Source organism: Microcaecilia unicolor, chromosome 7 (genome assembly GCF_901765095.1).
Source record: "Microcaecilia unicolor chromosome 7, aMicUni1.1, whole genome shotgun sequence".
NCBI classification, from domain to species: Eukaryota; Metazoa; Chordata; class Amphibia; order Gymnophiona; family Siphonopidae; genus Microcaecilia; species Microcaecilia unicolor.
Genome location: NC_044037.1, coordinates 282,398,165 through 282,412,015, shown reverse-complemented (window position 1 = coordinate 282,412,015; position 13,851 = coordinate 282,398,165). Strand labels below are relative to the sequence as shown.

Genomic DNA, 13,851 nt, shown 5'->3' with positions numbered 1-13,851 from the left:
GGGGTGCAAAATGCTGTGATCTCAGCCTGCTGAAGATGGGAGCCCATCAGGCGACACACGTGTGTTGACACTACTACTAATAATAATTTCTGTAGCACTACTAACGTACGAGGCGCTGTACACATTATATTCAGGTACTTTCTCTGTCCCTGGAGGGCTCACAATCTTAAGTTTTTGTGCCTGGAGCAATGGAAGGTTAAATGACTTGCCTAAGGTCCAAAAGGAGCTGCAGTGGGAATTGAGCCCAGGTCACCAGGATCAAAGCCCACTGCAGTAACCATTAGGCTACTTGTCCACTCTCTCCCCTCTTCCCTTAGGCATCAGCAAAGGTAAAGTTTAGAACAACAACAAAGGAGAGAGCTACAGCATCTTCTCACTCTGTGGCAGCGATCTTGGTCCTATGTTGAGTTTGGCTGGTCTGTAGTTACAAGGGTTGTTGATTGACTGTTTTTAAAAGAAGGGCTTGATTCAAAAGCTGGTGGCACACAGTTTGCATCTTTTAAGTCGTATTTAGGTTGCAGTTTTAATTACATTTGAATAAATTAGTTTTGTATTTTAATTTTGATATATCTTTTGTAAATATATTGGGATGTGACTTAACACGGTCCCCAACACAGGTACAGTGTGTGCTGAAACACTACTGTCAGGCAAAGTTTTATGAATGATGGCTGCTTGGTTTTCTTGACCCAAAAATGTTTACCTTTACTCGTCAGTTTAAGTGCTTTGTTTTAATAGGATTTGCACTGATATGGTTTCTTTTGGGAATGGCAAAACACTGTGAAATGTGGCTTCACATAAAGGCTCTTGATTGTAGATGATTTATAATTAAAAATTCAGAAATTTAAAGAAAAATGATCTGGTCAAAATTCAGTCCATAGCTGTCCGGTTTTGTTGTTTTGTGTTTGTTTTTTAATGCTTTGGTCCACAGACAGAATTAACTGGCTGCCAGGATTTACGCAGGTTCCAGCCAATATTCAATTGGAACATGCCTAAAACACTTATGTGGGTCCCAGCTGAATATTGGCTTGGATTAACATAACTTTCAGTACCATTGGGTACCTTTCCAATGCCACCCCCTCTTGCCCATTCCCGGTCAGAATAGGCCTCTGGGCTTACCTTGACCTCATTGATAGCCCAGTAGGGCAGTGGGGGCAGGAACGAAGCCCATTGGCTCCTGCCCCTAGTGGGTGCATCTTGAAAATAGCCTCTAGAAGTTGTAGCCATTTTCGAGATGTGGCCACTATGGGCAGAACGAGTGAGTTTTACTCCTTCCCCAATAGCCTTTTGGACCACCAGTGAGGTTAAGGTAGGCCCGGGGAGGAAACTGTTATGACCAGGGATTGGGTGGGGTTCTCAACCTTGCTTTTTTTTTTGGGGGGGGGGGGGGGGGGTGGAGGACATTGGAAACTTCCCAACTGGTACTGAGGGTTATGCGGGTGCTGGCTGATATTTAGTGCCGGCACCCACATAGCTATCAGGGCAAATTCATGATCTCTCTTTATGTGGTCCTGTGTGCCCTGCAAGATATGTGGTTGCTGGCACTGAATATTTCCAGCACTCTCAAAACACCTGGCTCCTTCCTGATTCCACACTTGTTATGCTCCTGCGCGGCCCAGCTCCAAAATGTCTGGTATGCCTCAATATTCAGCAGCACTGCCTGGTTAAGTGCTCCTGAATATTGGCAGTTAGCAGTCTCCAAGTAATGTATTAAATCACGGCAGATAAAGACTTGAATGGTCCACCCAGTCTGCCCAACAGAGACACACATCATCAATTCATGATTAAATCAACAATGAATGTGGTAATTTATAATTGATCATGGTCTTTCTTCGGCGTTTCTGGGACGTAGACAGTAGAAGTCCCTCCCATCTCTGTATTTATGTTCCAACTACTGGAGTTGCTGTTAAAGCCCACTCCAGCCTATCCAAATCCGTCTTCTCATTTGCGGGACCCCAGACTGTAAAAGTCTGCCCAGCACTGTCTTCGGTTCCAGCTACTGAAGTTGCCGTTGAAGCCCTTTCCAGCCCATCCTAAACTGGATTGCCATATACAGAACACAGATCTACAAAGTCTGCCTGGCACCGGCCTTAGTTCGTAACAGCCGGAGTTGCCACCTAAGCATCACTTGCACACGCACACACACAGGCAGCCATTTAAGGGTTTTTAAAATATACCATCCATTTTCTAATTCGAGATCATCCCAAGCCTTTTTGAATTTCATCACCGTTTTTGTCTCTACCATCTCCCTCGGGAGGACATTCAAAATGATTTAGCAAACAGGAGCTTTAACTATTGGACAGGGTATGGTGAATGATTACACTAGTTACATTGATGGCTTTTAAGTAGAATAAGAATGTAAGTCCTGATAGAATTGCGCACATTTATTATTATTTAATGAGCACCCAAATATAGCATTGCATATTTGTAGACATATGTTGTTGGTTTATTTATGATCCCCCTTCTGAACCACTTCCCAGGGTGACTGAAAGACTTGATGCTGCACATGTGCTTTTAGTGGTGATTTTCTTCAGCCAGGAGAATTTCGGAAATTCAAGCGCTGCACACAGAACTGTTTTATGTGTTTCACAGAGGCGGGAGTTTTCGTTCAGATGGTGCCTCCTTTCTTTCCAGAGTTGTCTGTGCTTTTCATCCGAATTAGTTTTATCCTCCTTCTGGGATTAAGATTCTGGGGAAGAATTTGTTGCGTTGTTTGTTTGTTAGAGTGAATTTCTCTACTCAGGTGGGTTGTTGGTACTGTTTGGTACTGTTGGGCGAACCTAGGAAGGGTGAGGCCACTATGAAGGCCACAATAGAGAGCTAGCTTAAAGAGGCAATTTCCTTGGCATACCTTTTGAAGGGGCATGTGCCTCCTGTAGATTTGAGGGCTCATTCCACTAGAGGATTGGCAGTGTCATTGGCTGAAGCTCACACAGATTTGCCACCAGAGATCTGCAGGGCAGTGATGTGGTTGTTGGCTGCATTCCTTTTCCAAGCATTACAGACTAGATGTCCCTGACAGAGAAGATAGTCTTTGGAGTAGGAATACTCAGGGCAAGGGTGGTTAGGTCCCTCCCAGTTTTTGTAGGGTGTTCTGTTACATCCTATTCATTCTGGCTAGTTTGATAGACTGTTAGGAAGAAACATTATTAGGCAAGACTTTTTTCCTAAAACGTAACGCCTCTCTATGCCATATTGCAACTGTACCTTGAGTATTGTGTGCATTTCTGGTCCCTGCATCTCAAAGGTATAGTGAGAAGGTATACAGAAAGGCAACCAAAAGGAGATATGAATGGAATGCCTCCCTTATGAGAAATGGAAGAAGCCTGGAGAAGAGATGATTGAGGTGAGATATGATAGAGGCCTGTAAAATTAGTGGAGTGGAATGGCTGAGCGTGAATCAGTAGTTTACTCTTACAAAGACAAGGGGATATGCAATAACCAAGTAATAGTTTTTAAGCATATTTTTTCACTTAACCCATAATTAAGTTCTGGAATTAATTGCTGGACTATGTGGTAAAAGCTGTTAGTGTAGCTGGGTTAAACAAAATGTGAACAGGTTCCTGGAGAAGTCCATAAACCAGGGGTCCTCAAACACAGTCCTCGAGGTCCACAATCCAGAGTGGTTGTCAGGATTTCCACAATGAATGTATGTGATACTTATTTGCATGTAATAGAAGCAATGAATGGAAATAGATATCATGCATATTCATTGTGAAAATCTTGAAAAATCAGGCTGGTTTGTGGACCTCAGACTGGATTTGAGGGCCCATGCCATAAACCATTATTAAAGTAGACTTGAGTAAAATCTACTGCTTATCACTGGTGTTAGCGGCATGGAAACTTGCCACTTTTTGGGATTGTGCTAGGTACTTGTGACCATGTTTGGCCACTGTTAGAAACAGAATACTGGTTTTGATGGACCTTTGGTCTGAACCAACAAGGCAGTTCTTAATTTTTCTGTTCATTTTCACCGTCATATAAACAGTGGCATCAGTGTTCTGGTGATCTGTGTATTGCTCATAAGATGTATCTGATGGCATTTTTTTTTGTACTGTCTGAATATTTATTTTTCATTTATAGGTGGTTTCCCTATTTGATGTTTGTAGAGCTGTAGTGCCCTCAAGTGGACATTATTATTATTTGTATTTTTTCACCTTTTTTTTTGTTTGTTTGTAAGCTCTGGATGGACATTAAAGACTTTGACTGGCTCAGTGGCATAGCCAGATGGCCAATTTTGAGTGGGCGTGGAATTTTCTCTCTGTTCCCACACTCCACCCCTGCCCGCAGTTCGACATTACTCCCTCTCTCTTCTACTCCACACCCCTCCCTCCGACCGGCATCTCACATTCCCCTCCCCATGCTGGTAATCCGGCATCTCTCCCTGTCTCCCCCCCCCCCCCCCCCCCCCCCGTGTACTTTTTTTTAAACATCTTTTTCAATTCTGGTGGTCACTGGCAGTGAGCAGTGGTTCATACTTGCTGCCCACAGCACCAGAGCCTTCCCTCTGACACAGTCTCACTTATGCAAAAACAGGAAGTTGCATCAGAGGGAAGACTGTGGTGCTGGCATGAGCAGCATGTATGAATCGCTGTTTGCTGCCGGCAACTTCTGGAAGTGAAGAGAAGTTTTTAAAAGTTACATGGGGGTGGTGTTCAAGGGGTTGAGAGATGGTAGGAGATACTGGATCTCTTGACGGCAGGGAAAGAAAGATGCTGGGAGTCTTCAGTAGGTGGCTGTTGGATCTCCTCCTGCCATTGCAAGGGTGTGCTGCTGCTGAGTGGTTCTGAGCTCAAAGTAGGAGGGCCTAGGCATACCCATGGCTATGCCACTGCTGGCTTTTGTTGGAAAAATAACACTTTTGCTTTGCTTTAGTGCACTATACTTTCCTTTGAATGTGTATTTCTTTTTTTTTTTTCGGTACTTTATTACTTGGAGAGGATTAGAATTACTTCATAAACTACAAGCATATAAAATTGTAGCTGAATTTGCTATGTTTCCCCCCTTCATAGAACGAGGAGGAAGACTTCAATTGTGTGATTGCATTTTTCCTTGGAATGATTGCTTGTTTATACCAGGTAAGCTCTCTGTATTATCTGTCTATAATAGTTTTATCAGCATTATGCAGATAATAATGTGGGCACTCATGTGGGAATATATTTTGTAGAAGCATTTTAATTTTTGGTTTTATAGTCTTGTCTTCTAGGTTGAAATGTGCTTTTACTACTTAATAGCATATAATACTAAATTTGACTGTAAAAGAGAATATGTTCTTCAAAAAGGTTTGTTTGTACTTCAGTGTTTGTTGCTGTGCACCAAGGAAAAATTTGCTCCCTACCACCAGATTTTCAGTACTCTGCTGACCCAGCTGAGGGTTTTTATATTCCTGTGGCTGGTTTCCTTGCATCCAGAAGAGCGCCCCAAATTTTAAAAAGTTATTTTCACTTTTTGGAAGTGCATGGCACTGGAGTTTAATATTCTTCCCTTGTGAGGGACAAAGGCATTTCTACTTGGCCAATTTTTGAAGTAATAAAATAATATCAACGGAAGACCACAAAATATACAATACCAAGTCTGCAACCTCACTACCTACTATACCTTTTTGAAGTAGCCAGAATGAAATCTTTCTCTAATATCCAGATTGCTACACCATGAGGCATATTTTCAAAGCACTTTGGGAGGCTAAGTTCCATAGGTTTCTATGGAACTTTGGGAGGCTAAGTGCTTTGAAAATGAGCCTGCATATCAGCTTCCTTGCACCTACTGTTACTCTATTTTCCACTCTGTATATATTCCTGGAGTTGGTACTCTCCTCTCCGGAACCTGTAAGCCACATTCAGCCTACTGCTATGTGGGAAAATGTGGGTTACAAATGTAATAAATAAATATACTATAGTTACCAGTTGAAGCTCATCTTATGAGGGTTTGATTTGAGCCAACTGAGTAAGTCAGATTTGATTTTTGTTTTTCACACACCACCTAGTTTAACATGTTCTTATTGTAACGTGGCTATATATATAATTTTGAGTAATGCATGTGGAGATTTGTGTTCAGTAGCTAGTATGAAGACAAATGAGATTTCTTGTACTTTGTTATCCTGAACGTGCTTCTGATAGAGGATCTACTTTTTTCTAAGGACAAGCAAGACATATTCTCACATATGGGTGACATCATCCAATGGAGCCCATCACGGATGCTACCTGGCATTCAGAAAGTTTCTTAAAGACTTTGGCTACGCTGTACCGTGTGTGAGTTCTTTCTCACCTGACGTGAGTGTGCAGGACCAGCAGTCCTTGATTTCCCGCAGAACAGCCACATTCTCAGCGCTCCTCAGCGTGTTTTTTTCTTCACAGTTTCTGGTGCTTTCCCAAGTGGTACGTGGGACCCTTTTCATTTATTTTCTTTAGTTTTACCCTTTTATTTTTTCTTAGTAATTTTCGGTTTGTTTAACTTTCCTTTTATATTTGCGCAGCTCCTCTGAGCTCTTAGACCAGAACACTCATTTGGATTACTTTTTTTATTTAAAAAATAAAAGTTTGAACCGTTTGATTTTGTTTTGGCTATTTTTCTCCTAATGTCACTTAAAACTCCCAGTGGTTTTAAAAAATGTACTAGGTGCGGCAAGACCATTTTTATGACAACATGCACAATTGGTGGTTGCCGTTTCTAGGACATGACCACACATCTTCTAATTGTCATCTTTCTTCTAAAATGCAGAAGAGGACACAAAGTCAAGAGGCTCAGAGGGAGAAAGTTTTTGTGCCTCTTAAGTCCAGCACCGTTGGTCCCTATGGCTGTGAGAGCTGCATCAGACACTGGGGGCACACCAACATCGATGAGGTCTTTCTCTGCATCAGCATTGTGCACTGGTAGGGTCCCATCAGATGGACCTTCATCAGACCTGACAGGACATGTTAGGATTCAACATCATCCTCTTCAGCACCAAGGAATCCCGATGTCCTGCATTGACACTGTTTCTATTTGAAGCAAGGTGGCAGGAGCTCTGGGACATCAGCACCACCAGTACCCAAGAGGAGTTGGTGCTGAAAGGACTGCTCCCTTTCTATGGAGTAAATGCTGATGTGTCAGTCTCCTAGATGCCAGGATCAGCCTTCCGATTTGTCTCCAACATCTTCGCAGGCTGTCACTAACCCAACGCTGACCCTGCCTTTACTGATGCCTGCCCCTGAGGAACAGCTCCAGGCCATTCTGCAGGTGGACTTGGAGTGGGTCCTGACTCAGAATGATTTCAAAACCTCAAGGGCATCGATGTTTACCATGGTTCTACCCCATCCCATCCTCGAGGCCCATACTTTGTCTCTCATCTATGCCAGTGGTTTCCAAACCTGGTCCTGGAGACACCCCAGCCAGTAAGGTTTTCAGGATACCCACAATTAATAGTCATAAGAAAGGATTGCATGCATACCTCCACTGCATGCAAATCTCTCTCATGAATATTCATTGTGGGTATCCTGAAAACCTAACTGGCTGGGGTATCAGCATCAGCCTTGGAAGATGTGGCGCTCCTCTCCAATCCATCAGGAAAGAGGTTCCCCCGGTGTACAGGACAGGACCTGTCCCTCGGTACTCTCGCCCTGAGTGTAGACATCAGTCTAGTAGACCGAGGCAGACCCAGACTTAGCCTACTCAAGAGGAATACTTTGCTTAGTCTGATGACTGTTCCTGAGCATTTCGAGCCAGAGGAGGTCTCAAAGGAGGGCTCCCTTGGTCTACCATCAGATCCCTCCCCAACTCGAGAAAAGAGAAAGTCCATACCAGAGGACTTCTCCTTTGTTAGTTTTTTTGAGGGAGATGGCTAAGTCATCCCGTTTGATTTAGAGGTTGAGGATGAGCTCAGGGACTGAAATGTTGGATGTCCTTGATTATGAGCATCCTCCTCGGGACCCCTTTCTCTGTGCAGCCAGTTCCTAGGAAGGCGAACTCTATGTGCAGAATCCAAAAGGCTCCCGAATTTGAGAAGCAACAACTGCCCCACCACTCTGGTGGTTGAATCCACTTTCAAGAGAGCTAAGAGTTCTCAAACTCGCACTTCGAGGCCTCCAGGGCAAGATTCTAGAATCTTTGCTTCTTTTGGGAGAAAGGTTTATTAGGCCTCTGTGCCAGTCTTACATACAGTCCTACCAGCTCTACATCAGCATCTACTTGTGGAACTTGGCACACAGTTTAGCAGAGTTTGCAGATTCTTTACCATCTGATAAAGCTACAGAACTCAGTGTGTTAGTAGGCAAGCAGAAGGAGTGCTGAAAACACTGGGCCCAGTCAACCTACGATACTTTGAATGTGGCGTCCAATATTTCAGCATTAGGATTGGCATACACGCTCACCTAGCTACGTGTCTCAGACCTAGAACCAATGGTTCAAGAAAAGCTAGCAGATGTCTCTTGTTGAGGTGACAATCTTTTGTGGGGAGGGGGGAAGTGGAGGAGGTTGCAGACCTCATCAAGAACAGATTGAGATCTATAAAATCCTGAGTGGTGTAGAAAGAGTAGAAGTGAATTGATTTTTCAGTCTTTCAAAAAGTACAAAGACCAGTTGACACTCAATGAAATTACATGAAAATACTTTTAAAGCAAATAGGAGGAAATATTTTTTCACTCAAAGAATAGTTAAGCTCTGGAACTTGCTGGCAGAGGATGTAGTTAGCATATCTGGGTTTAAAAAAGGTTTGGACAAGTTCCTGGAAGAAAAGACCATAGTCTGTTATTGAGATGGACATGGGGGAAGCCACTGCTTGCCCCTGGATTGGTAGCATGGAATGTTGCTGCTAATTGAGCTTCTGCCAGGTACTTGTGACCTCTATTGGCCACTGTTGGAAGCAGTCCTTTCATTCTATGGCCTCCACTTCTCAGAGGTTTACTCTCAGAAACCAAAGGAGATCCTACTACTCTTAAAAGCATAGGTATTCTTCTTCGGTCCACCCTTCCCAGCAGTCTCAGGGGACTCCCTCCAGATCTGGGCAGCAGAGGCCCCAAAAAGCCCAGCCAACTTTCCAGTCAAAGCAAGGGATGAGCTTTTGACTGGCTCCAGGAGAGCAAAACTGTGATAAAAGTGACCTGTCTTGGACGGCCTTCTGGTAGGGGGGAGGCAAAATTCTTTCCATGCAAGATGGCCCCTTGTAACCTCTAACCAATTGAGGGGGGGGGGGGGTAATGCTCTAAACTGTTGTCAACTACCAGCAAATTGCCCACCACGAGTGTCACAGTTCAGCACTCAGCACCAGACTGTGCTTACAGGGAAGCTCTCATCCTCTCTACAGGCCCATGCTGTGAAGCCTGTATCACCAGGAGAAGAGAGGAAGGGATTCTATTTCATGTACTTCTTGTGCCCAAAAAGATGGGGGGATTTCGTTCAATCCTACACCTGAGAGCCCTGAACAAATATTTGGTCAAAGAAAAGTTCAAGATGTTTTTTCTGGGCACCCTGCTCCCCATGATTTAGGCAAATAATTGGCTGTGTTCTCTGGAGTTAAAGGATGCCTACACTCATATACAGATATGTCCATGCCATTTGCTTGTTGAGTCTTTACAAAATACCTCACTTTAGTCGCAGTGTGTTTGTGCAGACTAGGAGTACGTGTATTTTCGTGCTGGTTCACTGATCAAGAACACATCCAGAGATGGAATTTAGAAATCAATGCAGAGAACCATTTGGGTGTTGCTTCTAGGGCTCATTATAAACTTCCCAAAGTCCCACGTTCTGCAGTTGAGCAATTAGAATTTATTGGAACCCTGCTAGATGTGCTTCAAGCACAGACCTTCCTTCCAGATTTCAGGGCAGAAGCATTGATAGCAATCACCCTTTTGGTAGATGTTGAGGTTGTGGACCACATGGCCTCCATGGTGCATGTTGTACCCAAGGCATATCACCGTTTGAGAAAGCTTAATGGATCCTAGCTTACCAGTTGTCTCAAACCTCAGAGAACCTAGTGGACATCATCTCTGTCATTCCCATTCTGAAAGTTGTTCTTGTAGTGGACATTTCAATCCACTCTGATCTTGGGACTTCCATTCCAAATTTCCCCTCCCCACAAGACTTTGACAGACCTAGAGCTCACAAGGATGGGTTTCACAACCAGGGTCATTGGTACACTTAGGAAACTCAGCTTCACATCAGTCTCCTAGAGTTGAGAGCAATTTGAAACATACTGAGGGCTTTCAGGGATTGGCTGCTGCACAAATGTATTCTCATCCAGACAGACAACCAGGTTGAGATATACTATGTCAACAAGCAGGAAGGCACAGGCTTGTACCTCTTGTGTCAGGAGGCAGTCAGGATGTGGCATTGAGCCTCCAGCTGTGGAATGGTGCTCAGAGCCAAGTATTTGGCTGCCAAAGACAATAGCCTGGTGGACAGACTGAGCAGAGTAATGCAACTGCATAAGTGGTGTCTGAATATGGGTGTAGCCCGTCAGATGTTCTAAGAGTGGGGCACCTCCTTGGTAGATCTTTATGCCACTCATCTTAACAACAAAGTTCCTCACTTCTACTCCAGACTGAGATCACATGGTAGACTAGTCAGATGCCTTGCTCCTTCATTGGGAAGAGGGTCTACTTTGTGCATGTCCTCCAATACCTCTTGTGGGGAAATTTTTACTGAAATTCAAGCAGAATCAGAGAAATCATACTCATTGCCCCTTACTGGCCAAGGCAGATCTGGATCCCTCTACTTCTGGAGTTATCATCAAAAGACATGGAGGCTGGAGTGTTTTCTAACCATCATCACTCAGAATGAGGAGTCTCTCTTGCATCCCAGTCTCCAATCCCTAGCCCTCACAGCTTGGATGTTGAGAGCATAGAGTTTGTATTTCTCCAACTGCATGAAGGTGCCTCCTGAATCCTGCTGTCTGGTGTGAGGGCAAAGCCTTAGATCCCTCTCTTCCCCTACACAAAAACTGCTTGAATACCTTCTAAATTTTTCTGAGTCTAGCCTCAAGACCAACTCTGTAAGGCTTACCATCACCGTGTGGAAGGTAAGCCCATCTCTGTACATCCTTTAGTTCAACTTATGAGCGGTTTGCTATTGACCCAGCCCTCCCTCCCATCAAACCTCCCACAGTGTCATGGAACCTTAGTGTCATCCTCACCCAGCTGATGAAAGCTTCTTTTGGGCCTCTAGATACCTGCCATCTGAAGTTCTGTTTCTGGTGGCGATCACTTCAGCACACAGAGTTAGTGAGCTTCAGGCCTAAGTAGCTGATCCTATGTAAAGTTTCATCATAGTAGAATGGTTTTCCACATCCATTCTAAGTTCCTTTCGAAGGTGGTGTCGGACTTCCACCTTTACCAGTCAATTGTTCTACCAATATCTTTTTCTTGAACCCTATGCAAAAGTGCACTTCACACCTTGAACTGCAAGCGAGCCTTAGCCTTCTATCTGGACCAGACTAATGCCCATAGATAGTCCACCTAGCTTTTGTTTCTTTTGACCCAAACAGGATGGGGGCAGCCATTGATGAACACACTTTATTCAGTTGGCTGGAAGATTGTATCTCCTTTACTTATGCCCTGGCTGGGCCAACACTAGAGGGTCATGTCATGACTCACAATATCAGAGCCATGACTACATTGGTGGCACACTTGAGGTCAGCCTCCATTCAGGGGATTTCCAAGGTTGCAACGTGGACTTCAGCCTGCACATTCACATCTCATTACTGCCTTGGATGAGATTCTCAGTGTGACTGTCCGGTTTTTGTCAGACCATTCTGCAGAATTTGTTTGGAGTCTAAAATCCAACTCCACCCTCCTAAGGTCCAATTTTATGTTGTTCCAGGTGCACGCACACAGCAGAATTGTAGAAAAGTTCTTGGTTAATTGCAAGCCCCTGTTGTCTTTTTGTGATTATTTTCGATGAACTTGGTAGCTAGGAATTTCCATATGTGAGAAGATAATGGCCTGCTTGTCCTCGGAGAAAGCAAAGGTACTCACCTGTAGCAGGTGTTCTCCAAAGACAGCAGGACATATATTCTCATATACCTTCCCACCTCTCCAAAGAGTTATATTCCTTCAGCTGTTTTACTACACTGCTAGTCCCACATGCTCGTATTGGGTAGGAAGGCACTTGTAGATGTGCAGGCTTTAAGAAACTGTTGGTTTGTGTCTATGCCAAGGTCTGTCAGGTGACATCACTGATATGTGAGAATATTTGTCCTGCTGTCCTTTGAGAACACCTGCTACAACTAAATAACTTTGCTTTCTATGCTAAAGATTAAGTAGAGGAGTGTGGTAGCCGTGTTAGTCCACTCTTAAGGTTATCAATAGAAATCAAACAAAATAAAACATGGAAAAGAAAATAAGATGATACCTTTTTTATTGGACATAACTTAATACATTTCTTGATTAGCTTTCGAAGGTTGCCCTTCTTCGTCAGATCGGAAATAAGCAAATGTGCTAGCTGACAGTGTATATAAGTGAAAACATTCAAGCTATGACAGTCTGACAGGGTGGGAGGATGGGGGTGGGTAGGAGAAAGGACTTAATAGGATCTGGGGTTCCTAGCCCATTATAAACCATAAAGCTGTATTTCTCTGTTGATCACCCCACCCCTCACCTATCCACACCCATCCTGTTAGAATATCAATCATATGCTTTGATGTCCCCATGCATACCTCCTACCCACCCCCCTCCTCCCACCCTGTCAGACTGTCATAGTAATGCTTGAATGTTTTCACTTATATACACTGTCAGCTAGCACATTTGCTTATTTCCGATCTGAGGAAGAAGGGCAACCTTCGAAAGCTAATCAAGAAATGTATTAAGTTATGTCCAATAAAAAAGGTATCATCTTATTTTCTTTTCCATGTTTTATTTTGTTTGATTTCTATTGATATGCTAAAGATTGAATCCACTCAGCCCTTGCATTGTAAAATTCACATATAATGCTTCAGGCACTGTTTTTTCTTTATTGACACATAGCAGTGAGTCTGATTTTATTCTGTTTCCTTCTTTTGCGATTCCACAAATGATATGAATGATGAACTAACATTCAGTCAAGTGATTGTTTTAAAACCTTTGTTTTTTTTTGGCCAGTGTTATCTGTTTGCTTACTGGACTGGCTGGCGGAATGTCAAATCCTTTCTGACTTTTGGTTTAATCTGCTTATGCAACATGTACCTGTATGAACTGCGCAACCTATGGCAACTATTTTTCCATGTGACGGTGGGAGCATTTGCAACATTGCAGGTACGAATACGACGGCCGCTAGAAAAATGTCACGATTACAATGTCTGACACAAGCTGTGGAACATGCCACACCTCAAGAACGTTCCAGCTCAGGACTGAAAAGCCTTTTCCCCCGGAAGAAAAACACTATGCCTATAACCGTTTGCAGGTTGACAGCTAAACATTCTAGAATTGACTAGAAAAGGTGAACATTCTGGAATATATTGTTTAATAAAGATGAAATCCTTTGTTCAAGGAAATAATGGTAGAAAGGTTCCGCTGACTGGTTCAGAGCATTGAAAGGTCACTGAAATGTACAGAAATATTAAAGGTGTTTATTACTTGCATATCAGCACATTTGCCTTTGTGAGGCAGTAGTATTCAGTAGGCCAAATAAAAAAAAAAAGAACAAATTGGTATGCCTCTGTATTACTTACATCAGAGATCTCAGCCATTTTTCAAGCAGTGGCTGGTATGTGGAAAAAAAAATGTTCAGTGCGAGAGCCAAGACCATCACTGGGGCAAGGTGGCAGACACCCTGTCGGCTTCCACCATCCTGTCTCCATCCTTATCCCCTTCAGGATGAGCTCCCCCTCTCCCTCCAGTATTTAATCTCTCCCTGTACTTTCACTGGAGGCTTGTTTCTGATGCCATCTTTGGAACAGTTACTCTTTTT

At 43.5% G+C, this 13,851-nt stretch overlaps 1 long non-coding RNA gene across 1 annotated transcript; it reads left to right on the top strand.

Annotated features, from left to right (window-relative positions):
- The first annotated feature begins 4,835 nt into the window (after positions 1-4,835).
- Positions 4,836-13,522, top strand: LOC115474121. Its single transcript, XR_003942814.1, has 2 exons — positions 4,836-5,075; positions 13,044-13,522. It is a non-coding gene; the product is annotated as an uncharacterized LOC115474121 (long non-coding RNA).
- The last annotated feature ends 329 nt before the right edge of the window (positions 13,523-13,851 follow it).